The sequence below is a fragment of the Protopterus annectens genome, chromosome 5.part0 (assembly GCF_019279795.1).
Source record: "Protopterus annectens isolate FY-2018-M chromosome 5.part0, PAN1.0, whole genome shotgun sequence".
Lineage (NCBI taxonomy): Eukaryota > Metazoa > Chordata > Ceratodontiformes > Protopteridae > Protopterus > Protopterus annectens.
Window position 1 is genome coordinate 172,027,176 of NC_056735.1, and position 26,107 is coordinate 172,053,282.

Below are 26,107 nucleotides of genomic sequence, written 5' to 3' on the forward strand. Positions count from 1 at the left end.
GCATAGAAAGGGCTGGCTCCGGAGCCGACTGGGCTGGAGCCGAAAATAATTTAGATAAGACAGGTGACTGGAGGAGCCTCTGGACCACCCTATCTAAATCCGAATCTGATAGCCTGGAGGACCTGGAGGAAACAGAAGGGGGCCAAGAAACTTTTTCTATCGGCTCCGAGACAAAGCTAGGAGGCCGGCTCCGAATCGGCTCCAAAAGAATCAGAGCCGAAGCAGACTCGACCAGAACCGAAACCCCTTTCGGCGCCGACGGTTCAGGAGCCGACGAAACCAACCCCAGAGCAGAAACACTTTCCTGCGGCTCCGAGACCAATGGAGCCGAGGAAGGAGACCCAAATTTAGATCCTCTATCCTGTGGCTCCGAGACCAGTGGAGCCGAGGAAGGGGACAGAGTACCTGATCTCTCATCCCGAGACTCCAAGACCAGTGGAGCCGAGGATGAAGACAAAGATTTAGCTCTTTTTGCAGGCGGCTCTGACGGACTTGTCGGAACCGAAGACTTCTTTTCCTTCGATTTTGAGGTGGGAGAAGACAAAGCTTCCTCGAAGGCTGGCTTGATCAAACCCTTCAGGATAAGCTTATTTTTTCTCTCCTGTAGGACATGAGAGGAGAAAGCATGGCAAACACTGCAAGATTCTTGCAAGTGTTTAGCCCCTAGACAATAAACACAGATGGCGTGGCCATCTGTCAACATCTTGTAACTGCATTTTGTACATTTTTTAAAGCCTGATGGCTTATGTTCCTTTTCTTTGCCAGACATACTAATACTCTAAACACACCTAACACACAAGGAGGGAAGGGAGGGAAGAGCTCTAACTTATACGCTCGCCGACAAGAAATAGGGCAAAGGCCCTCTAACTTAAACGGGCCTAGCCCGCCAAACAGAAGGAATCACCACAACAATTCAAAAAACAAACACAGTCAATCACAAGGGTACTAAACAACAAGATAGCTATTAAAATAGCTGTTTGGGTATAAAATTTAAGCTAACTGCAAAAAAAAGACCAAAATGGCCAAAATAGAAGGGTACTTAGCCACAGCCAAGTCGAGACCACGTCGTTACTCTAGGAGCGGCAAACGAGATCTGGGGGTTTGGGTGTGGTGCATCCTGGGATAAGGGGTTGGCCCAGCCAATGAGAGACTTCGTGCTAGTGTATCGGCCGAGTCGGAGCCCATCAGTTATGAATGTAGGCGAGATAGGATCACATTACATCTATATTTGCCTTAATATTGCTACAACTCAATTGCTCTAGGTTGCACTGAATCTGAATTGTTTTAGTGTGTTTTAGCTGCTTTTCTGTATATATAGACTTTTCTGTATATGTAGACTAGCTACTTATTCTACTGTATTACTGCCTCTTAAATCGTTTTTCAGTTGTGCACTTGCCTTGCATCATTTAAAAAGTTTTAAATTGCTAATTTTGTAGAGTTCTAATTGTATTTACTGTTTAGGGCTACGCACTCAAGTACATTAGCCTTTTCTGTGTTTATTTAGTATATTATTGCATTGTTTAGCCTGTTTTAACAAAAAAATACTATCTTGTTTGCTCGTTTCCTGCCTTTCCTAGCTGGTATTGTCCAAATCCCAGGCTTTGCTGGTTTCAGGACTCTGTGTTCAGAGCTATCCAGACCTTGCTGTGGTAGAGGGAAGTCCTACTGCTTACCAGTGGGAGTGGTGAGCATTGTACTGCCGGTCTAACACTAAAGGAGTGGTTTCCAGCCCTGAAATTGTAATTTTAGCCATTTTGGGCTGATTTCTATCCCTTTCAACTTTCTGGCTTAAAAATGCTCATTTTTCGCATCGTTCAGCACCGCGGGGCTACGGTTAAACTATTCCAGGTGCCAGAAAGTCTGCTCTTCAAATTTTCCCTCAGAACTAGCTTGTTTCTCAGTAGTAGCACTAAAATCTGAACCCCTGTGACTAGCACTTGCTCTAGAACCTGCTGGAAAGCACTAGGAAGCCTTAAACTGATACAAGCACTCAACTCTCCTAGTTAATACAGAGAAATTAATCATTGGGCACTACACAGCCTAAAATTGCAAAGTATCTTGCAAAGGTAAGGGAAAACAGCTCTTGTACTTTACAAAAAAGCACCTAAACAGGCATGTCCAAGGGTCAGCTTCCGGTGATTTCTCCTGTCCACCTGGTGAGTCTGGGCATACTGGGGCAATGCAGCACCTGCCTCATGTATACAGACAGCCCTCTCCTCCTACCACCCAACAGTACAACCTGCGAGAGATGCACTTACATAGCCAAACTGGAAGCAAAGCTCTCTCCAGCCAAGATTGTGCTAGACAGTCAAGAGGAGAAGGTTAATACCTGCACTACACCCTCTAGCAAAACATAGCCCTTCAAAACCCACACCATCAACTCCCAAACATAGCAACACTTAACGCATATATGCGGAGGCCCTTAAGATTAACCTACCCAAGCAACAAGGACCTCCGAAGCTGAAACGCAAACAAACACCAGTCATAACCAAAGTGACACATAGCTCACAACACCAGTGTGCCACCCAACAACAGTCCCTAAGGCAAGACAACGTACCCAACACTTTAGTCATAGGTGATTCTATAGTCAGGCACACTGATGTCCTACTCACCAGGTTGAACAAGCAGAAAGTTACAGTCAGCTGCCTGTCGGGTGCCAAGATCCACCACATAACGCATGCACTCAAGTCACTCCACAACAAGTACAAATACAACTCTGTCATTGTCCATGTTGAAGTGAATGACATGAGACGCACCTCCCTGGACTACATGAAAAGAGACATGGAAGAGCTCTCAGATCATGTGGCCCAGGCAGGTATGACCCTAGCCCTGAGAAGCATCCTGCCTTCGCCCAGAATGATACCACATATACCTTTTCACAGTATAAGGACAGAATGATTGACTTCAACAATTGGCTAAGCTTCTGGTGTCATTCAAAGGGGATCCAGTATCTGTCTGCCTGGGAAGACATCATCAACAAATTATGATGCTTTGCCAGAGATGGTCTGCACCTGTCCCCCCTGGGATTCAGGTTACTGGCTAAAGCTCTTGCCACCCCATAGCGCCTTTTTTAGGCAAGGTTCAAAGGACAATGCCACCACCATAACAGATACAAGCATGCAAAATCTGAAGGTAATGCTACTCAATGCTAGAAGTCTAAATCTCAAAATGCACTCTCAAAGCACTCCTAAAAATGGAGAACATTGATATCTGTGCAGTAACTCAGATCTGGTTCAAGGCTCCAGAGAGCACCCCTGCAATTCCAGGCTACAACTCTTACCACACTTTTCGGCCACCAAATCAAGACCGAAACACTAAAGGTGGAGGAGTGTCCATACTCACCAAGGATATTCACACCTCCAGGCTAGTTGCCCAACACAATGCATCTGAAATTCTCCAGGTGCAACTAACACTAGGTAAGACTGCAATCCAAATTGTAGCTTGCTACAGATCCCCCACCATGCCCCAAGATTCTCATTTCACCTTTCTAAACATACTGGAAAATATTAAGATACAACCAAACACCCTAATACTGGGTGATTTCAACTAACCTGCCATTAACTGGGAAAACTACTCGGGTACCAACACCTTTTCCCAACGGTTCTTGGAATTCATAAATTCCAACGCCCTGGATCAACTAATCCAATGTCCCACCAGAGGCTCCAAAAGGTGATGGGTGTAGGCAGTAGAACCACGTTTTTGTTATCATTGCTGGAAAATAGTCTCACACACAATTATTTTGTATGGAAGAAGGATTTTTACCTTCAATTGAAAGGAACAGCTATGGGTGCGGCCTTCGCTCCTACTTATGCAGTTATATATATATATATATATATATATATATATATGGGGGAATTTGAGAAGGAATTTATGTTTTAAAACAATTTTTTTGTCAATAATGTAATTTTTTACAAAAGATACACTGACAACCTCATTTTTGTGTGTAGGGGAAGGCCTTCCCAGTTTGGTGATTTTATGCAGGATCTGAACATGAATTCACATGGGCTTAGTTTTGTGTTTGAATATTCAAAAGAAAAAAATTATTTTTTGGATGTAGAATTTTATGTTGGGGAAGATTATAAGGTGCAATTTAGACAGTTTATTTTTATTTTTTTTATTTATTTTACATTTGGTGACCGGGCTAGTCCAACTGGATATATGTCCATTTTCAGTGGAGGCCCAAGGAGAAAAACTCCAACAAACACAAAAAAACACTATCATTTATAATATGAGACATTTACAAATACAGCTAACTTTACAGATACTCATCTTATCCATCACATTTTGTTGCTTTTCTGTGAACAGGATCATGGTACATTTCAGCTATGGTTAGCCATTCAAAAAAATTTCCTAATAAAAATTTTATACAAGAGAATACTTTTTTTTTTTTATTTATTTTTTAGGAAACCAACCTCGGTGAATAATTTCTTGCATGCTAGCAGCATGCATCCTCCCCATTTAATCAAAGCATTGCCTGAAGGGGAATTTAAAAGAATTTTAAGGAACACTTCTGATTCAAAATTATGGGATGAGACACTTGATGAAGTGTTTTTCAGACTCTCTAACAGAGGGTATTCGGAAGAAATATTGTCAGGCATTAAAAACAGGTTATGCGGAGGACAGAAAATAAGAAAGGATCACAGCAAACAATGCTCAGTTGTAAAAGAGGAAAACATATTTTTTGTTTCCAGATATTCTGATTTTTCACGAGTAGTTGAAAAGATTAAGACAGTTTTGGCATTTAATTTGTGATGATATGACTGTAGGTTGTTTGTTTCCTAAACATGTCACTTTTTCCTACAGCAGATTTAACAATTTGAATTAATTGTTAAGTAAAAAGTTGGAACATTCAACAGATGGTTTGAATGCTGGTATGCAACAGAGTGGTAGATGTTCTGTATGTCACATGGTTAGAAATGTACATGGAAAGAAAATCAATGGGAAGAAATACTGGGCTTCTGAAAGATTCAATTGTTTGTCACATGGGATGGTTTATGTTTTGGGATGTGATTGTGCCAAACCATTATGGTATATTGGTCAAACTACTAGAAAGACCAAACTTTGAATTTTAGAACATTTAGGAGATGTAAGAAGGGGGGATTTGGATAGTCTTGTGGCTTCACATTTTGTTAATGTACATAATAGTAACACTGATGGATTTATTTTCAGTGTTTTGGCCAGGCCTTGAGGCTGGTAATTTCAGAGTTGAACTCAATAAATTAGAACATAAGATGATTCACAATTATCATACCTTATATCCGAGAGGCATGAATTTAGATATTGGGATATCATTATGAAATATTTTTGGGACATATTATGATATTTTGCATTAAGTGAATTCAGCATTATGAAGTGTTGCATTGTGATGCTCCATATTATGAAATTGTGCAATATTTTGTAAAAAATGTTGTATTATGAAGTTTAAGAATGCGTTATTATTTGTTTTATTAAGTAGAAGTGGCAGATTTGTGATAAAAATTTATGTGAATTTGAAGTATTTATTTATTCATCTATTCATTGTTGTGTATTATGCTTTTGGACTTCGGATAATGAATTCTTGAATTTGTAAAAAAAATTTGCATTATGAAGTTTAAGAAATTATTATATGTTTTACTAAGTAGAAGTGGTAGATTTGTATTAATACATGTGAATTTGAAGTATTTATCTATTCATTTATTCATTGTTGTGTATTATGTTCTTGAACGTCAGATAATGAGTTGTTGAGTTTGAAGTTCAAATAACAAGCAGGTTTAATTAATGAATTGATTGATGAGTTAATTGGTTATTATATTTAAGGAGATGGGTTTGTGTGATGAATTGTTCCATTGAAGGCGAATTGCCGAGGTACCAGGACACGTTAATAAAAGGATATACTTTTCCATCTCTGTGGTTGGCATTCCCTTTGCTTATTGCTGGAGTTTTTGGTTTGCTCCAATATCCTAGACCTGGTCATCACCAACATGGGAGATAGATACTCCACCCCCTCAATGGTCAGGTCTGACCATAAGCAAATCACCCTTGACATCCACATCCCACCCCCCAGTAAGGAAACCTCCGTAAAAAAAACTTCTCCAAAGCCAACTTCATGCTACTCAAGTCTGAAGTGACAAACTTCATGACACCCATGCAGACAGGAGATGAAAGTTCGACTGCTGAATCCTACACTAAGGCACTGTTTGAGCACATCCACCTGTGCATGAATCGTGCCATCCCAAACAGAACCAAGGCGCTCTCCTCCAAAAAAAGGAAGCCAATATGGTGGTCCCCTGCCAAAAACAAACTATACAACAAAAGAAAGAAACTGTTGCAGAAAAGAGGAAAATCCCAGGATGCAAAAAACTCCCTTACCAGCCTCAGTAAGAAGCGGAGAGTCCTCATAAAATCCTCCACAGCTAGTTACGAAAATAAAATTTCAAAGATTCCAAAGACAACCACAAGGCATTCTATAGTTATGTCAAGAATCTAAATGGCAATGCTCAGATATGCTCTGAGCTACAAAAGAATGGCATTAAATATAATGATCCCGAGGATATTGCCAATATCCTGGCAGACAGATTTAGTGCCAACTTCGTCCCCTAAAGGGCCCATCTCAATACCAAAAAAATGCCAAATTCCGGTAATCATGGCCACACAGGTAGAAACTGCACTCTCCAAAGCCAAGAATACAGCATCCATGGGACCAGATGACATCCCGGGCTGTGTACTACATGAACTACAAAATGAACGGTCACCTCACCTAAGTGTCATGTTTAATTATAGCCTCACCTCAGGCTTTGTGCCCACCGAGTGCCGCACAGCTACAGTTATCCCACTCCACAAGGAGGGATCCATCTTGGATCCCGGGAACTACCATCCCATCAGTCTGACAAGCCTGATCTGCAAGGGCATGGAACACATTATCATGGAACTTATAAACAAAGACTCTGGCAACCTTCAAACACTGGACCACACCCAGTCTGGGTTTGTGACGGGTTGATCTTGTCTCCTGAACTTGATTGACTTCTTCAAATCAGTCTCCAGACGAGGGAAAGGCAGTCCACACAGCCTATCTGGACCTCGCCAAGGCCTTTGACACCATTCCCACTCTGGAATCATAGATAAACTTACTAAGCTGGGCATAAATCCCAGGCTGTAAAAGTAGCAGACTCCAAATCCAGCTCCAGACAAATGGAGTACCTCAGGGTTCAGTCCTGGGACCGCTCTTGTTTGGCATATACTTCTCTGAAGTACAAGCCAACACTAAGGGACTCTGGCTAACAAAGTTCGCAGATGACTGCAAACTGGGAGCTATTATTGAATCCCCAAATGATGTGCATATTCTACAAAAGGGCCTTACAGAAACAGATGCCTGATGCCAGAGCCATGGGCTCAAGCTTAATGCCAAGAAATGTATAGTTATCCCCTTTGGGGAAAAAAACACGTACCCATGAATTACCACATAGGTGGCAGTACACTAAACACCATAAGTGTGATAAGAGATTTAGGGACACAGGTGGACAGTGGTCTCACCTTCGATAACCACATCGCCATAACAGTCAGGAAATCCTTTCTATGTGGCACACCTCATCACTAAGGGCTTTTCACCCAGAAAAAAGGAGGTCATTGTCCCACTGTACCCATCCCTCATTTGACCCATTATAGAGTACAACGCCCCATTTGGTATGTACCTCACAAGACATCTGCAACAGCTGGAAAGGCCGCAGAAATACCTTACTAAAAGAATCACAGGCCTAAAGCAGATGCCCTATGCTGACCGTCTAAAAAAACTCCACCTATACTCTGTGGCATATTGTCTACTCAGAGGCAATCTCTGCTTAACATACAAGGCCATGTCAAACCCTGAGCTGATGGACATGCTCCACTTAAAGAAATCCCAATCCCACAGAGCCACACGCTCCAGGGATCTAAACCATGTCATTACAATGAACAAAACATGCTGAAGGGATAGGTTCCTGACCCAGAGCCTCCCCATATTCTGGAATAGACTGCCATGTTAAGCAGAGTGCCTCCTTAGCCCTCTTCAAAAGGAACCTTGACGACTGGATGGGAGACAGGAAATTCACCATTGGGATCATGTCAGTCGCTCTGCTAGACAGGGGTCCAGGGAAGTAAATATTGTGGGAAGAAATATCCAGGGAATTGTTATGGCTAGACTTGTATAGGCCCTAGGCCCGATAGCCTGGTATCAACCTATGAACTCCTTGTTGGGAGGATGAATAGAGAAACTTTCCTCTGCTAGCTCCTTTTTGTGAATGCCGCCACGACCATGGCATCCGCAGGCAAAGCTTTTGACCAGAATGGCTTATACTCGGGGGCAGTGATATTTTTGTCAGGTCTCCAGGGGATTGGCTCAATGGAAACAGGGGCCTTCTATGCTCACCGAGAGATCAACTCAATAATTTCATCAGCAGGCAGAGTGTCCCAGGAAGTAGAAGGGCAAATACCAAAGGCCTGCAGGTACATGGTTTCCTCAGATGAAGGATCGGTGGACTTCCAGTCACCTGTCTGCTTAAGGATTTCTAGGAGATCTCCAAATGACACATCATCAGCAGGTTGACTATTGGGATCCCTTGCCCTTATCGAAAGCCATGTCTTCTGTGATAGATTCTTCCAGAGAATCCAAGTGCTACCTCTTGCACTTCTTCCTAGGAACCTCCTCAGTGTTGTGTTCTGTGGAGGTATCGGAAGAAAACGGGGTCACCCTGTTCGGAAACCTGAGGCTTTGGGACTTGCTGTCTTAGTGGAGGCAAAGATTGAGGTTCTGAATGAAACTGTGACAGAGCTGTCTGTTCCAAGAGGAAAGGGAACGACCTAGTGACTGAAGCAGACATGGCTCTCTCAATAGCAGCGAAAGCAGGTCCACCCAAAGAAGGAAATGATCCTGATCTGAGAGGGTGGACCTCAGAGCAGTGGCGCCTCCCCACCTCAAAGAGATCCCTCCCAAGGCAAAAGTCAGAGCCGGTCTGGGCCACAGCCCCGAGGTGCAGACATGGCTCCAAAAAACCAAGAGCAGACTCCAGCCCCTTGGAACCAATTGGACAGATATGGCTCCAAGAGGTCTCTGGTTCCAACTGAACCAAAGAACTCAGAGCAACCATCAGATCCATAGGTGAGGATGTCTTCAGATCCAAAATAGTCGGTACCAGACAGCTCAGAACCATGGACTCTGAAGCTTCTGGCAAAGTCATAGGAGGAATTAATGGAGCAGTATTTGAAGAATGAAAGTCCTTGACCCATGGGCGTAGGAACCGAGGTGATCCCGGTCACACTTTGCATCCAGAGAATTTTCCTCACCAATCTCTCCACATCGTCTTCAGTAAGACTTCTGGAAGAATGGGTGGACAAAACAGACTGAGATCTGGGTCTTCCCAAAAAGTGAGAAGGAAGTCTGTCCGGAAAAGGGTCAATTACAGCTGAATATTGAGTCCTAAGTATGAAGATTGTAATAGACTATGAAACTTTGATTTGAGGAGTCGGATCTGAAGAACTCTGCATCGAAACGCGTCTTTTTTCATGCTGTATTGGAACCGAAGATGAGGTCATATCCGGAGACTGAGAGGAAGTAGTCTTCGGTTCTGATAATTCTGTCATAGTTAAAGGCTTAGACAATTTAGATGCCTGATCCGAAGGAGAAGATGGAACCGATACTCTTGTCTTCTTAAAACTCGTAACCAATGGAGAAGTCAGAGTCGAAGAACTTCTCTCTTAACCTTCTGTGAGACCTTTCAGGAGGAGGAAGAGACAGGACTATATACAACCGATTTAACTTTTTGTCTAGCTTTAGGTAAGGAAGTTTCAGATATGACCTCTCAGAATCAATTTATTCTTTCTCTCAATGAGAGCATGATGACCGAAGGAGTAGCACATGGAGCAGTCCTCCTGAAGATGGAGGGGTCCCAAATAATATACGCAAAGAGAATGTGAGTCAGAGTAATGAATTTTGTGACCACATTTCTCATAGAGCTTAAAGCCAACTGGGCTTTTTTCTTTATCCAACACTGAAGCAACTATACACACCAGACGCACTCTCCTTAAAAGATTTAACGAAAAGAAGGTAAAACAGTCGAACATTAGAGAGAGAAATATTAACTATGATATTTAAAGGCTGCACAAAGTCTAGAGGAGATAGCTAGAAGATATCAACGATGATACCCAAGAGCTACATGAAAGTGTAGAAGAAGAAAAGATAGGTTAAAAAAAAGGGGGTTGCTAGCATTAGTATCAAGAGTATAAACGTATGAAAGTAAGGCGTTTTTAAACAAGAAAAAAAAATTTAAGACTTGTAACAGAGGAAAATCACTTACCTGGCTCGAGAGGAATGGCACCATGTCTAACTTGCAAAGTGGCAAATGATATTTGAGGTAATTAAGATAGGTGCATTGTGGGTAAATGATGAGCTTCAGAGTTTTTGGTCCTCATGAACTACTGTAGCGGCCAAGTCGGTTCGGAGGATCAGAATCCAACCCACATGTTGAGGATAGAATGAAAGCTGACATCATCGAATTGCATTTTTTTTAACCAATTTAATTTAAGCCATGGTTCTAACACCAATCATTTGTCTGATCTATTCCCTCCTGATGGATATCTCCATCGTTGGGGTATTCAGTTATTGCCCCAGCTTGCAGTCATCAGCAAACTATGTCATCCACAGGCCTTCCACTTTAGCCTTGACTTCAGAGAAGTATATTCTGAACAGGAATGGTCGCAGCACTAAGCCCTGTAGCACACTACTAGTAACTGGCGTCTTGCTGGATGTGGACCTGGATTCACTCACTTTAACCAAATGTGTCCTGTCAATGAGCAAGCTGACTATCCATCTGGTTATGTAGGGATTTATGTGCAGGTTTATTTGCAATAACTGAGTGGGGAATTGTATCAAATGCCTTGACCAGGTCGAGGTAAGCGTTATGTATGTTTTACCCTCATCCATGGCCTTAATGACATTCTCAAAGAAATCCATCAGATTCAGTAGGCATGACCTCCCCTTGACGAAATCAAAATGGGTCGAGTCCAGTGCTCAGAGGCTTCCTATGTCATTTATTAGATTTATGATTATTCTTTCCATGACCTTACATACAAGACTAGTCAAACTTATGAGTCTAATTTCCCAGGTCAGTAGATGGTCCCCTTTTATGAAGAGGGATGACTGTTGCTGTCCTCCACTCTACCAAGGCAAAGCCAGTCCAGAGGCTGTGATTAAAGAGAGATCCTAACTGGCCTGATAAGTCCTGATTTAAGCTGTTTAACAGGCAACCTGGTATGTAGTCATGCCCCACTGAAGCAGTCTTTTTAGTTTTAGAGGGCACAGTGGCAACTTATTCTTTTGGTGAAAATTGGTGGTGGAGTGGTGGAGGGTATTGCCTGGGGGTGATGGGGAGGTGAAATTTGAGCTGAATTTGTCAGCAAGCAGATTTGCTATACCTTCTGGCTGAGTACAGGTCATGCCATCTACAACTAATTCTGCATGTTGTTGGGTGCCCTTAAGATTGCGAACATAACTGAAAAATGCCCTACAGTTATCCTTCACTTTGGAGGCTATTTTTACCTCAAAGTCTGAGACTTGACTAGTTCCCCGATTCGCTTGTTTAGATTGATGAAAGACTTTTTTCTCTGTTGAGCACATCCAACAGTCCTTTATTAGTAATGGAAGTATGGACTGAATCGTGACCATCTGGCATATCATTTTACAAATTTATTTAGTTGACTTGGATCAAAAACTGGCCTTAGGTCTCTATTTTTCTTTAGCATTCTGGATCTTTTCTGGTCTGGCAGGACATCTTTGATCACTCAATTTTCTAGTAGCTTCTCTATTTCTGAAGCAGCTCCTTCCCTTTCTTAGGGTGGAACATCAGGGATTCTTTTCCGAAGTGAAGGGGGAGTATGGGAAGGTATGATATAGCCTGTGGTTACTATCCTTGGCACCCATTTGTCTTGAGTGATGTGTTGAGGTTGTTGGATGCAGAAATAGCATCCCCCCCAAACTGCCTTCCTAGAACTACAGCCGGGCAAGCATTCAGGAACACTGGAAAGACTTCTCTGAGAGAGCACACCTGAAACCTTGATTTTGTGGACCATCTCTGCCCTCTTGGGTGATGTCCATTATAACAGTTTCCCCACTGCCTTGGGAACTCTTTCAACAAAATTGTCTGATATAAACACCTGGGTCTTACAAAACCATATCCTCTTACCTCCCTTCTGATTTATGGAGAAGGTCTATTGAGGTGTTGAGAATTTGATCTCTACAGCAGAAAAGAATTTGCTATCCTTCTCACTTCTGGAGATAGTTTCTTTGAGTTTTGGACCAAACAAGGCTGATCAACCATAAGCAGCATTAATGAACATCTTGAAATGCTCCACAAAACTGCAAAGCCGCGTCCAGATATGCCTCCTGATGGAAATGCCTATATCAGCTGCTCTAGATGCACCCCTCTGTAGTAATGGAGATAAGGTTAATAGAGGCACTAGAAAGGTATTATTGGTTATTCAAATGTGAATCTATAGCCTTTGCTGATCTACAGGCAGGATCCCTGGAAAAGATCTATTGATCTCCTTGGCCAAATCTCTCTGGAAGCAGGTGATGTGTGCAAGATAATTTAACAATCTCACTGAAAACGTACATAAGGTATATACATGCCTCCTAAATCTGTCTAACACACATGACTCCTTAGGTGGATGGACACAAGAGTTCTCTACCAACAGCTCCTTCTTGGTGTCTGCTGCCACTACCACAGAATTTACACCAGGACCCTTGCTCCAGTTGAGTCTATCTTTAGGAGCTACTAAAAATTTAGGAGGCTTCTTAGGGACAGGTTCAGCCATGTCGGGTTCCTTCCATGCCCTCAACAAGATCAGGTCAATCGTCTTATCCGTGGGAAGAACCACCCAAGTAGTAGATGGGCCAGAACTGAAAGCTTTGAGGAACACCGACTCCTCTGGGGAAGGGTCCTGGAAGGACCAAGCCCCTCTCCATGATCTAGAATCACCCTGAATAAGGCATCCTCAAGGGCGGATTCTAGGGGAATCTTCTCCTACATCAAAATCAGTGTCAATGGTAGGAAATTCCTCAGGGGAATCTAAACAATTCCTTTTGCACTTGCTGTGGGATGATCAAACCTTTCTAAATCTGACTGCTCCAACAGAACAGGCAAAGCAGGCTTTGGACCATTGGAGATCCTCTGGGGATTGGTAAGATCCAGTATAGAAAGGACAAATCTCTCTCTCTTTTCAGCTGGGAAAGGTCTCTCAAAAGCCTTGAACTCTAAAGCTTGAGATGGATCTGGGGAGTCCCACTGTTGTAGCTGAAACTCCTAAAGGTGATTCAAACTTGGAAGCCATCCAACTTGGGTCCAAGGCCAATGACGGAGCTGAACTATCTGCAGTCAATGCTCCTAAAGGGAGAAAGGGATCCAAAAACTTCGGCTCTGACCCCAACCTATCTGAGTTGGCACCAACAATCTGGCTCCGACACTCGGACGGTTCCAAGCATGCTGGAACTGATTTCATCAGAGAATTTACTGGAGTCGAGGAGGAACGTAACCTCAGCTCCAATACAGTCCTATTTCAGGTTAAAGATGGATCCAAGGACTCTGATCCTAGAGTACAGACCAGGGGAGGAGCTATCAAAGATATGGAGGGAGAAACATATACCCCGGATATGATGGAGGCTGGTGCTGGGAGTACTCCCAACTGGATCTGGGTCTGAGACAAACACCATTACCTTGTCTATGTCTGCTTATATGAGTCTCCGAGTAGACCTTATTGATGTTAAAGAAGAAGTGGAAGAGAGAGGCTTGAATAGATATCTTTGTCTATCTTGCAGTATTGGAGACCGGAGCCTATTACAGCTTCTGGTGAAATACTGGATGGAGTAGCAGATCCAATGATTATTAAATCCAAAACCAGCTTTGGCTCCAAGAGTTTAGGTATCTTCACTGATGGAGCCAGAGCAGAAGTCAAAGTCAGGTCTCAAGCCCTCTTTTTTGAAGACTTTAGCTTGTCTATTTCAGTCTCTTTATGCCTTTTTTTTTAAATCAGTTTTCTTATAAGAAAGAGAAGAGAATGTAGCAGCAGTCATTGACTTCCTTGATGTTGAAGAAGGTTTATCTCCTGGGGATGGCTGTAGGAGACCCTTCAAAATGAGCTTATTTCTTCTTTCAACCAAAGTTCTCTGCCCAAAGGCTTCACAAATGTAACAACCTACCACTAGGTAAGAAGGCCTCAGACAGCAGACACATTTTTTATGTGTATTAGAGTTAGGAAGCTTGTGAGGACAAGCACGCTTTTTAAAGTCCAATGGCTTACCTGACATTTTTTGGAAAGATGCTGAAAAGAAAGAAGATGAAAGTACCTGAAAATAAGTATTATATAAAGATAAAGGTGCATTTTTTTTCTATTGCAATTTAATACCAAGAATAAATATAGTACTACAAAGGTAAGAAGAGAGAGAAAAGGAGGGAAAAATATATATAACTCTCTCTCTCTCTCTCTATATATATATATATATATATATATATATATATATCTATATCAATAATATACATCTATATATATATATATATATATATATATATATATATATATACACACACACACATAGAGAGAGAGAGAGAGAGTAAAGTATATTTTGTAGCCACAATAGTTAATGTATTCTTATAATCACAAAAAAGCACAAAAGCTTTTCTACCTGGTGATATAAAAAAGACTTCCTGGTGCTTTGCTTTTTGTGGAATGTGCAGCACATTCTTAGAAACATGGTTCCTAGGGAGTATGAGGCTGAGTCTTTCCATGCCCCCACCCTGTGGATCTTTAGCTTTGGGTGCACTAGTGAGCTGCTCTGTTGTACTACAATGGTACAAAACGTTGGTAGGTTTCTTTCTGTTCATCTCAATCAGACAACAGAACTACAGGCGACTTGGTCAGAAAGCGACTACCTGAATAAATATTACCTTTTCTTTACTTATTTTCTGTAACACCCTTGGCAGGAAACAAAATATGGAATGCAAAAAGACATCTTCCTGTCCAAGTGATGCAAACATGCTGATTCTAATTAGTTTCCATCTCTAAACTAGGCCCCATAAAATCTTGCTTAATCTCCACTGATGGAGGCCAAAGAAGGACTTGCTGAAACTCTACACAGCAGTTTTGGTCCCATGGGATGCAAATGTCTTCAGTGATGAAAGTCTAGATGGAATGTCAGGACCAGGCCATCATGGCTAGTCTGCACAGTGGAAATCAATGGGTGCCCACTACTTGTTTACATACATTGCCATGGTGCTGTTACTGTTTTGTGCGGTCTGGTAGCAGTGTCTGTAAGGCCAATATGAAGATGATCATCTCTTATGTTGATGTGTCTGATGAGTGTTGATGTATTCTACCTGTCTCTGTCCTTCAGGCAGGTCATATTCATCTCCTCTAAACGAGATCTGGAGAATCTGTTAGCAAGGTCACAGCACTATTTGGGGGTAAACAAAAGAGGGACCCAGAGCACTGGCTAATGCCTGATGGGACCATTAATTAAAATTTAGAGAGGTCAATAGTAGGATATTATCCGAGGAGTACTTGTGCCATTTCTTGAGATTTCTGCGATACCGCTGGATCCTTCTCATGCTTAGTTCATCAGGATGGAGGCCGACATATAACAAAGTGTTTTCTGAAATGTCAGCATAGTCATGAATCATCCTCTTGGCCATGTGAAAAAAATAAGAAGTTATGTACCTACCATAACGTTCCATGTTAGTTACCTTCATCTCGCCTTTTTTCTTGCTGTTTGGGATTGGAGCCGATCCTCGGCTCTGACTCAGCCATCTTCAATCGCTCGAGAGCTGTTTACTGGCTCAAGGCTACCCCTTATCCCATGATGCCTAGTGACAGCTACCCAGATCTCATTTGAAATAGCTAATCCCAGACATGATATGATTGAAACCAGCTATCAAAAAACTGGTTGTTCCAAGCATCCTAAAATCTAGAATAGGTTAGGAAGACCTAGCCAGAAGAATAACAATAAAGAATACTCAGCCAATAAAAAAGGATTCCTCTCTATTCACTAGGACGGGGGGCAAGAAAGAAGGCAAGATGAAGACAACTAACATGGAACGTTATGGTAGGTACATAACTTCTTAATGTTACGTTGTCTATCTCGCCTTCATTCTTGCTGTTTGGGACAGCGTCCCTAGTACCTAACATCCTGGATGGCTCAGTGGAACAGACTCTTCAGAACAGTGGAACCAAAGTCAGCACTGCTCCGAGAGACCATATCCAGCTTGTAATGAGAAATAAAGGTAGGAGGGTTTGTCCACGTGGCAGCTGCACAGATGGAATCCATGGGCAACCTAGACTGAAAAGCTACAAAGGTGGCTAATGCCCTAGTAGAATGACCGTTCGGTTTAGTTGGTAAGTCTTTATTCCGTAACTGGTAAATAAATGTAATAGTGTGGGACAACCATCTGGATAAGGTCACCTTGGAAACTGGGAGACCTTGTTTGTTTAAGGTATAAGAAAGGAATAATTGGTCTGACTTTCTTATTTCTTTAGTTCTATGTAGGTAAAAACAAAACGGTCTGTGAACGTCCAATTGGTGAAGCTTGTACTCTGACTTGTTGCTATGATTGGGGAAGAACACAGGGAGATCTATAGATTGATTTAAATTATTTTCTGAGCATACTTTAGGAAGAAACAAAGGATTAGTCCTCAGAGAAACTCTGTTGTTGTGAAACACCAGGTAAGGAGGACAAACACATGGTGCTAGAAGTTCTGAGACACGCCTAGATGAAGTGATAGCAACAAGAAAGAGCGTCTTCCAAGACAGAAACTTAATGGAGCAGGATGCTGCCGGTTCAAAAGGAGACAGAATTAAGGAAATTAGGACTAAATTAAGGTCCCAAGGAGGAGGGGGATCTCTCACTGGAGATCTAAGAAGAGATGCTCCTCTCAAAAAAGCTTTACAGAGCTTATAAGACATGATGTTAGAATTTTGCAAACCGATGTGAAAATTAGAAATGGCCGCTAATTGTACCCTAATCGTAGCAGAAGTGGCCCCAGAGTGACAAAGTTGGGCTAGAAATTCAAGAATTTCGTGGACTGGGGCTGAGAAGGGATCCACATTCCTAGACTCTGCCCAATAAGAAAAACATTTCCATTTGCTAGCATAAGTTTTTCTCGTAGTAGACTTATTTGAGGAAACGATAATCTCATGGACTGCTGGGGAAATGCTGGGAAGCCTGGCTAAGGTTGGAAGTGGAGCAACCAAGCTGTGAGCTGGACAGTTTGGAGGGATTGATGCAACCCGCCTGATTGATGAATCAGGAGATCTGGAATCCGGTCCAGAGTCCAGGGCTGATCGAGAAGGTAGGGGTGCAGGAACGGGAACCATATCTGTCGAGGCTAGTAGAGGGCAATGAGGATCATTTTGCAACCCAACGATTTTGCTTTCTGTATGCGTTTCGGTATCAGGGGAATCGGAGGAAAGGCATAAAGAAGTCCTTGAGGCCAATCGTGGACTAGAGCATCTCTGGGTATGTGACCTGGAAATGGAAGAAGGGAGTAGTAGTTGCTGCATTTGCTGTTGAAAGGGGTGGCAAAAAGATCGCAGCAAGGCTGTCCCCATTTGCGGAAGATATGATCCGCAACTTCCTGATTCAGAGACCACTTGTGAGGCATGAGGATAGCTCTGCTGAGCCTGTCCGCTATGACGTTGGATCTCCTAAGGATGTGCGTCTCAATCAGAAAAAGTTGGGAGGAAATCACCCACTGCCACAGTCTGAGTGCTTCTCGACACAGGGGGTACGATCTGGTTCCACACTGCTTGTTGATGTACCACACCACTGACATGTTGTCTGTTTGAATTGCAATGGTCCCGGAAGGAAGAGAGTCTTGAAGGGCTTGCAACGCTAGGAGCATGACTCTCATTTCTAGGACATTTATGTGCAGATGGTACTTGTGAGCTTGCCAAGTGCCTTGGACCGTCCTGCCCTGATAATGCCCCCCCTATCAGGGAGGTGTCTGTAGTCACTGTGGCTACCGGAGGGGGCTGTATGAAAGGTCTGCCCTGAGTCACTAGTGGGGAGACCATCCACCAAGAAAGATGCATTTTGCATGCCTCCGTAATCAGGATCATGTGAGACATGAATAGCTCCTGGAAAGACCACTGCGTGAAAAGAAGCCCCTAAATCCAAATCCCATCGAGCTACGCGCTCGAGAGACTTGAACCTCAGCACTGAAATAAATAGGACATGCTGGAAGGACAGATTCATAACCCAGAGGCTCCCTTCACTCTGGAATAAAATCCCAGTCCAGGTTAGGCAGAGTCCCTCTGAATCTCTTCAAGAGGAATCTTGATGAGTGGATGGGAGATTGTAGGTTTACCCCGGGTATCACTTCTGTGTCACTGTTAGACAGAGGCACAGTATACTAACCTTGAAAAAGGGCATAGCAAAATTAATTTAAAATGGGTGGCAAAAGCCAAACACACTCTGGCTAGGCTTAGAAATGCCCTAGGGCAGATAGCCTAGTATGAACCTATGAACCTATAAGAATTCTCATGTGGAAAAGCGCTAATGGAAGTAGAAGAATGGCAGCTGCCATGGAGCCCAGAGTTTGAAGGACATATCTGACTTGGACCTTTTTGCTCTGCATTAGGATTTGTACTTGTTGACGAATTGTAGACACTCTTTCCAGTGGTAACCTTGTGAACATTTCCCTTGTGTTTAATTTTGCTCCTATGTAAGTGATAGACTGACAAGGCAACAAGGCAATTTTTTCAAAATTTATTGTAATACCTAGCTGGGTGCAAGATGTGATTGTATAATCCCACGCTTGTAAGAGTTGAAGCCTGGTGGTGGTAGTGAGGAGCCATTCATCTAGATATGGAAACACCTGGAATCCTTGAAGTCTCAGGTGAGCCGTGACCACTGCCATACATTTGAACAACAGCCTGGGGGATGTGGTGAGACCAAAGGGCACAGCTGTGAACTGGTAATGACTGGCCCCCACCCGAAAGCGAAGAAATCTCCTGGAGCGTCTGTCCATCTTGATATGGTAGTACGCATCCTGAAGATCTATCGAGCACATCCAATTGCCCTGATCCAGGAATGGTAGAATGGAATGTAGTGTGACCATCTGAAACTTTGTTCTTTGTACAAATTTGTCTAGTCTGCTGAGATCCAGAATCAGTCGCCAATCCCCTGTCTTTTTTGGTACCAAAAAGAATCTTGAGTAAGTTCCGGATCCATGCTGGTCTGCGGGGACTTCCTGAATGGCTCTTTTTTCTAGCAATTTTGAAACTTCTATTACTGCTTGCTCCTTCAGATTGGGTGAAACATCTGGAAGGACCTTTTTTGACTTGTAAGGGGGGGTTAATGGAAGGGAATTTTGTAACCTCCGGATATAATGGATAGTACTCATCTGTCTCTTGTTAAATTTTGCCAGGTTTTTGGGTACAGCGAAAGTCTTCCCCTGACTGCCTCCAGAGGTGAGCAGCCAGGCAACCCTTCAGGGATGCTGGAAGGGCTTGTCAGAGAAGGATTCTCTGTTGCCCTGGTTCTGCTGACCCCCTCTGCCATGAGGGCGGCGTCTATTATTGTTGTTCCCCCCTCTGCCTCTGGAGGAAAAATCACCACTTGTGTCAGGCAAGGCTCCCGGAGATTTGCAGAACCACATCTTCCCACTCTTCGGACCCTTGGGGTAAGGTGTATTGGGAGTGGAAAAATGGACTCCCACATCAGACAGAGTCTTGCCTTCTTGCTCACACCTAGTCAACGTGTCTTTCACCTCTGGCCCAGAGAGAAAGGAGCCATCAAAGGGGGTATTGGTGAAGGACGCTCGAAAGGGTTCCGCAAAGCGACACAGCCGCATTCAAGCATGCCTCCCCTGAGGGCCACACCCGTGCCTGCGGTATTACTCGCTCCATCGGCTGCATAGGAAATGAGCCTCATGGAGGAGTTAACTACAGAGTTAAGAGTCGCTAGCTGGGAAGCTACTTTGGCTTGTACTCCCTCAGCTGTAGGATCTTGAAGGGTATCTCCAAGCTCTTTAAGGACATCCCTTTGAAGGTGAGTAAAATGACACAGATAGTTCAGGGACCTCATGGAGAAGGTTGCTGAAGCAAACATTCGCTTTCTGTACCTGTCCATCGTCCTTGACTCCTTGTTAGGGGGATGAACAGATGAAGAGGTCTCTGCTAACTCTTTTTTGGTGGCTGCTGCTACCACCATGGCATCAACGGGCACACCTTTAGAAAGGAATTGCTTATCCTGGGGGACTGTAATAAATTTACTAGGTCTCCTCGGAGTTGGTTCCACTGTGCCCGGAGCTGACCAAGCCTTTCGAGCCACTACAGACGTAAGTGGGTCGAAAGGAGGAGAAACCCAGGAGGTGGAAGGTCGGGAACTGAAAGCATCCAGGAATACAGACACATCCTCAGTAGGGGTTAGGGGAGTCCAGTTCCCCCTCTGCCTAAGCATTTCAAGGATGTCCAAAAAGGAAACATCTTCAGAGGGGGATCTTGGGGACCCTTCTGATTCATCTAAGTCTGTATCAGAAGTGACAGACTCAGGGGAGTCAATGTGCTTCCTCTTGCACTTCTTCTTCCAAGGGAGCTCCTCTAAGTGATCAGGGGAGGCCCCGGAAGAAGAGGAAATACCCAATGGGGTGTCCTGGGGCATCAGTTCCCTACGTTTGGGGTCCAGAGGAGGAGCAGAGGTTGGCACAGACACTATGCGGGATGGAGTCGGTGGAGCTGTCTCGGGGGACAGCACACTCTGCATGACCACAAAGGCGTCCCTGCCTCGAGGCAGAGAAAGCTCCGGTTCCGAAGAAATAGGAATCTTTCTCCGTGCTGAGGGGGACGGCTCCGAGGCCGATGTTGGAGCCGAGCTCACCTGCGTCGATGCTCCGAGAGGGAGAACGGGGTTGGACAAGGGTCAGATGCCACTCGACCCCTCGGAGCCGACGAGGGAGCCCTGGCGTACAGATTCCTCAATCGAAGGAACTATCGAGGTAGTCAGAGCCGAAGGAGAGATGGTGATCGGAGCCGATGGTTCCACTACTCGAACCCCAATGAACTCCGGCACCGAACTCAACGGAGTCGGAGGAACAGAAAAAGAGGTGGATGGAGCCGATACCTGTTGAGGATGGCTAGACAATAATTTTGCTAGTGCCTGTGATTTAAGCAACCTACTTACTACTCGCTCCACATCATGATCAGACAGCCTAGAGGATCGAGAGGAGTGTGAAGAATGGTGGCTACGTTCACTTTGCAATAATGGAGACCGAGGAGCCGAATGAACCGACTCTAATGAAGGGGACCTCAGCCTCTTATGGCTCCGAGATGGCTCCGAAACATCCGATGGAGCTGACGGAGGGGTTGTCTTGTCGGTGCCAGTTGGAACTGACATACTCGGTAAATCCTGTAATGGAGTCAGCTCCGAAGGTGGAGCCGACCGTTTAGTGGATTTTGGGGATTTCACTGGCTGGGAACTCTTTGCTGTTGAATCCTGATGCTTTAACAGACCCCTAAGGATCAACTTGTTCTTACACTCCTGCAGGACTCTTGGACTAAAGGCATGGCAAATAGAACAAGAGTCCCACAGGTGAACAGCGCCCAAACAATAAATGCAGCTAGTGTGCCCATCTGTCAGAGACATTTTCTGACAGCATGAGTCACACTTTTTATAGCCAGATACTTGAGCTTCCTTACACATGACCCAACTACGAAAAACTAAGTACCACAAGGTAAACACAGACAGACAAATAAGTACTACTCTAAACAATTACACCTATAAATATATAACCGCTTTCTTTTTTTTTTCATAGGTTCATAGTTCAGTACTAAGCTAACTGCCCTTGCGAGCCATTTTAAGCCTAGCCAGTTAGACTCAAATCCTGCACCTTGTGTTTGTAAGGCAAACACCTTAGCCATTAAGCCACCCTCCCACCCCATTAAATGTACAGATTTCTTGCATTGGCCGGGAATTGAACCAGGGTCAACTGCTTGGAAGGCAGCTACGCTCACCACTATACCACCAATGCTACGATAAACGATAGCAAAAAAAAAAAGGAAAGCCTCTAAGTTAAACGGCTATCCTAGGGAGAGTAGGAGGGGGGAGAACTCTCTAACTTAAACGAGTTCTAAATAAAAGGGAAACTAACAAGAACGAAGTACTCAACAACACGTATAGAACAAAGCTAAAAATAGTAAAATATCTATTAGTTTAAAGGGTCTAAGAGAATATTTTTACACAAAAAATTGAAATATACAAGCCTGAGCCAGAAAACGACACACCTCGCAGCTGAAGCGGCAAACGAGATCTGGGTAGCTGTCGCTAGGCATCATGGGATAAGGGGTAGCCTTGAGCCAGTAAACAGCTCTCGAGCTACTGAAGATGGCAGAGTCGGAGCCGATCCAAACAGCAAGAATGAAGGCGAGATAGACAACTTAACATGAAGTGTTCTAATCTAAGGACTTTCTTCCAAGACAATCGAAGGACTTTCTTTCTAAGACATCAGTATGCTTGCATTAATGTCTGGCATGGACCCAGGAAAGATTCTTGATGTCAGAAGACGGTTACATTTTAGTAATTTCAGAAAAAATTCAGGTTGGTCAGGCAATGGATAGCACACTGTAAGACCTTTTACAACATCTCTAGGGTGACTGACTGAACCAAGCAATCATCTAGGAAGATTAGAAGTGAATCTCCCCTAAACTGAACTGGGTAAATACTGATGATGTCAGGCTTTTGATGCACACACTGGATGTACTGAAAAACGCAACAAAAAAGTAAGCAGAAGTGTTATTACCTCTTCGCAAAATGTAGGAATTCCCAATGATCCCTACAGACAGAAATACACAAACACTCTTCAAATCAGGAGTCACCACTAGTGCATCCTGCAGAGGCAGTAGGGACAGCAATGTTAGCATTTTGAATTTGGTTACTACGAAGAATGTGTTTAATCTCATCCATCTTGGATGGGTCTCTAAGGTCCTTCCTTCTTTTGGAACTAAGAACAGTCTACAGTAAAGCCCTTCCCTTGCTCCTTGAGGGAATTAATTCTATGACTCCACATAGCAACAGTTGTGCCTTAAGTGGCTGTACTACCTCTACCTAGCCTGTGGGACGGGAAATAAAGTTTTGAATTCCATTTTTATAATCAGTTGCTATTATCTATTTTACCCATTGGTATGTACTTGGCTGAAACCACTTTTTTAGATTCAAAGGTAGATAATAGGCATGTGGACCAGGAGACCCCAGAGAAGCATAGATAAGTTTCCCAAATAACCCACAGCACTGTCTGACTAATTGACTTATTCAAAATTGCACAACAGACAAATGAAGACTGAGGGAATTAAACTGTTGACTACAGAAAGCAGCTCTTAAGAAGGATGAAGGAAGAATAGGAGAAACTGTATAGTCAGCACTGGTTACTTCCTACCCAAGAAGGGAAATCAGTTAACTTCCTCTTCCCTTAACTTGCTGCCTGCTCTTAACACCACTCCAAGAACGCTTCTTTTTAAAGGCTCTTTCTTCTTTACACTGCTATTCCCTTGACTATTATCTAGGGAAATGCAACTGTTTATTGGGGTATATCATAACTGTTTAAGCATACCTCCTGTAACACTGTTAGAATACAATGCTCAATGCTGCAGTATCATCCATAATACTTATGAATTTGCCACAGGCAGACTGATCATCGGGCCTTAGCTCTGCACAGTTGACCTCCTCCTCCTCCCACCTCCATGCCGACAACCTCTACTGTTATCAAGAATATGCTCACACAACTATCATTTTCTTCATAAGGATCACAGTTACAGTACCATCTGTAACACTTGGAAAGGATGATAAAGCAGTAGGAGAATCAGGCCAGAGACTTAACATTGAAAAATCTATATGCCCTTTACTGTCAGTCATTGCACTACTCCTGGACTCTCTGTACTGTACAGGGCCTAGAAAAAGGTGCAGATGGAAAGTTTGGGTGGCTGCCTTACTAATGTTTTGAGGTGTCATGTTTCTGAAAAGGGTAATTCCTGCAGCTGCTACTCTAAGTAAGCAAACTTTAACCTGACAGTCTTACAATGGTGATCACAATAACAGACAATGCAGCCAAGCCATTTCAAAAAAGTCAGCAATGAGAATGATATGTCTTGTTTCACTGGCAATAAGGGAGACAAAAGCTGGACTGCTTGCCTGAAATCAATGCTTCTTTCGACAGAATACCCAAGCAAAATATATGGGTATTTTCACCCTCAGTCTGACATTTTGGGTTTGGTTTGGTTTAAAGCCAACTTTGAGACTACTTTGGTTTTGAAAGAAGGGTTAAGTGCCATTTTTCATATCAAGGCTCAGCTCGGAAATTTTTTTCACTAAGGTGACTGCTACCAGATCCAAGGTCTTGTATAACAGGAATTTAACAGGGGTAGTACTGCATATACTTAGAAAGGACTCTATTTTTCTGTTATAAACTTTGGATGCCAGGGAAGAGACTCACTGATCTCTATGTGGTTCTCAGGTGAAAAAAAAAAAAAAACATTTAAAAACTGTCTGACTGTTGGCACATGGACTAATGGAGGATCCAAGGCAGGCAAGTTGAAATACTTGAAAGAAAGATTTCCAAAAAAAACTATTTGATAACAGTCAACATGAAAAAAAAAGACAACACATACAGATAGATCACATTAATACAAGTGTAAAAATAATATTGTACTTCTCACAGAAATCAAAAATAAAAGAACTGTATCACACTTATTTACACCAGTGTCATTCAATTAATTGCATTACAGAAAAAAAGGAACAAATATATGTGAGCTTAGCATGAAATAGTAAACGGAATAAAATAAAATAAAAAATAAAAAAGGGGGCATACTGGTATTTGTTTTAAAGAAAAAAATTTGGGGGGGGTCATAATGGTTACTGGAAAGGTATACAATTAAACAGTTTCTCACAGATTTCTAATAAGTGAGATTGTTTATTATTATTATATATCACAATTTGTATGCTAAAAGATGCTTTGTAGCAATTTGTTTAAAACCACTCCATGAAATTGCAAGTGATTTCAACTAATGCCTGTTAAAGACCCTTATCAAACAAGCCTGGCAAATGAACTACATCCCTGCTTGAGGTTGCCACAGGCAGTATACCTAGTATCCCATGGCCACCACAACACAGACAACCTATTCCACCTAGTCATGTGTAACTTTTATAGTTGAAGGCTTCCTGCAAAACCAGTAAATCTTTGGTTGAAAAGGAGTCACAGAATGCTAACAGGTTTCTAAGTTACAGACTGCTAGTCTGTTATCATTCAGGTCTGTGTGCACCAGGGCTTTTCATTCCTGAATTAACCAAACGTGAGGAGCTGGAAGAAGGAATGACTCCAATTTAACTGCACCAGCTGGGAGAACCAGGGTTGCCATGGCCAAAAATGGTGGTATTAGTACAACATGGTTTGCCTTTCCTTGTCTTTAGAAATACCTTCTTCTTTCGGCTTTTCCCGGTTAGGGGTCGCCACAGCGGATCACCTGTTCGCTCATGATTGGCAGTGGAGTTTTACGGTGTTGAGTTGCCAGCCGGGCGCCCAACCTTCCACAGAAGGCACACACATGCACACACTCACACCTAGGGCTAATTTAGAGTGGCCAATCCACCTATTGCATGTCTTTGGGATGTGGGAGGAAACCGGAGCACCCGGAGGAAACCCACGTGACCACAAGGAGGACATGCAGACTCCGCACAGAAGGCACACCAGCCGAGAATCGAACCAGAGAATCTCTTGCTGTGAGGCGGCAACGCCTTTAGAAATACCACGGGGAGTAAAAAGAAGGAAGACATAAAGGAATCCTATGTTCCACTGAGATGAAAAGGCATTCATTGTCCATGTCTCCCCCTGTAGGGGTACCTGAACATAATTCTGTTGATCTAGTGACCTAAGAAATGGAAAGTTCCATTTCAAGGACCCTCATTTTGCAATCAGAAAGAGGGAAATTCTGGGGTCTAACTTCCATTTCTGAAGCTTCGGTAGAGCTTTGTTCAGCTTCTCTGACAATGGGTTAAAAAGGTTCCCATGATCACACTAAGCTTACAGCTAGACATCATCAAGAGACTTGGTCACAACATCCACCATA

At 43.2% G+C, this 26,107-nt stretch overlaps 1 protein-coding gene and 1 non-coding gene across 2 annotated transcripts in view; both read right to left on the reverse strand.

The window, feature by feature from the left end:
- Positions 1-26,107, reverse strand: part of LOC122802137 (centrosomal protein of 295 kDa-like) — a 1,720,043-nt gene that overhangs the window by 801,675 nt on the left and 892,261 nt on the right. The gene's annotated exons all lie outside the window — the stretch shown is intronic.
- Positions 21,952-22,023, reverse strand: TRNAG-UCC. Its single transcript has one exon. It is a non-coding gene; the product is annotated as a tRNA-Gly (tRNA).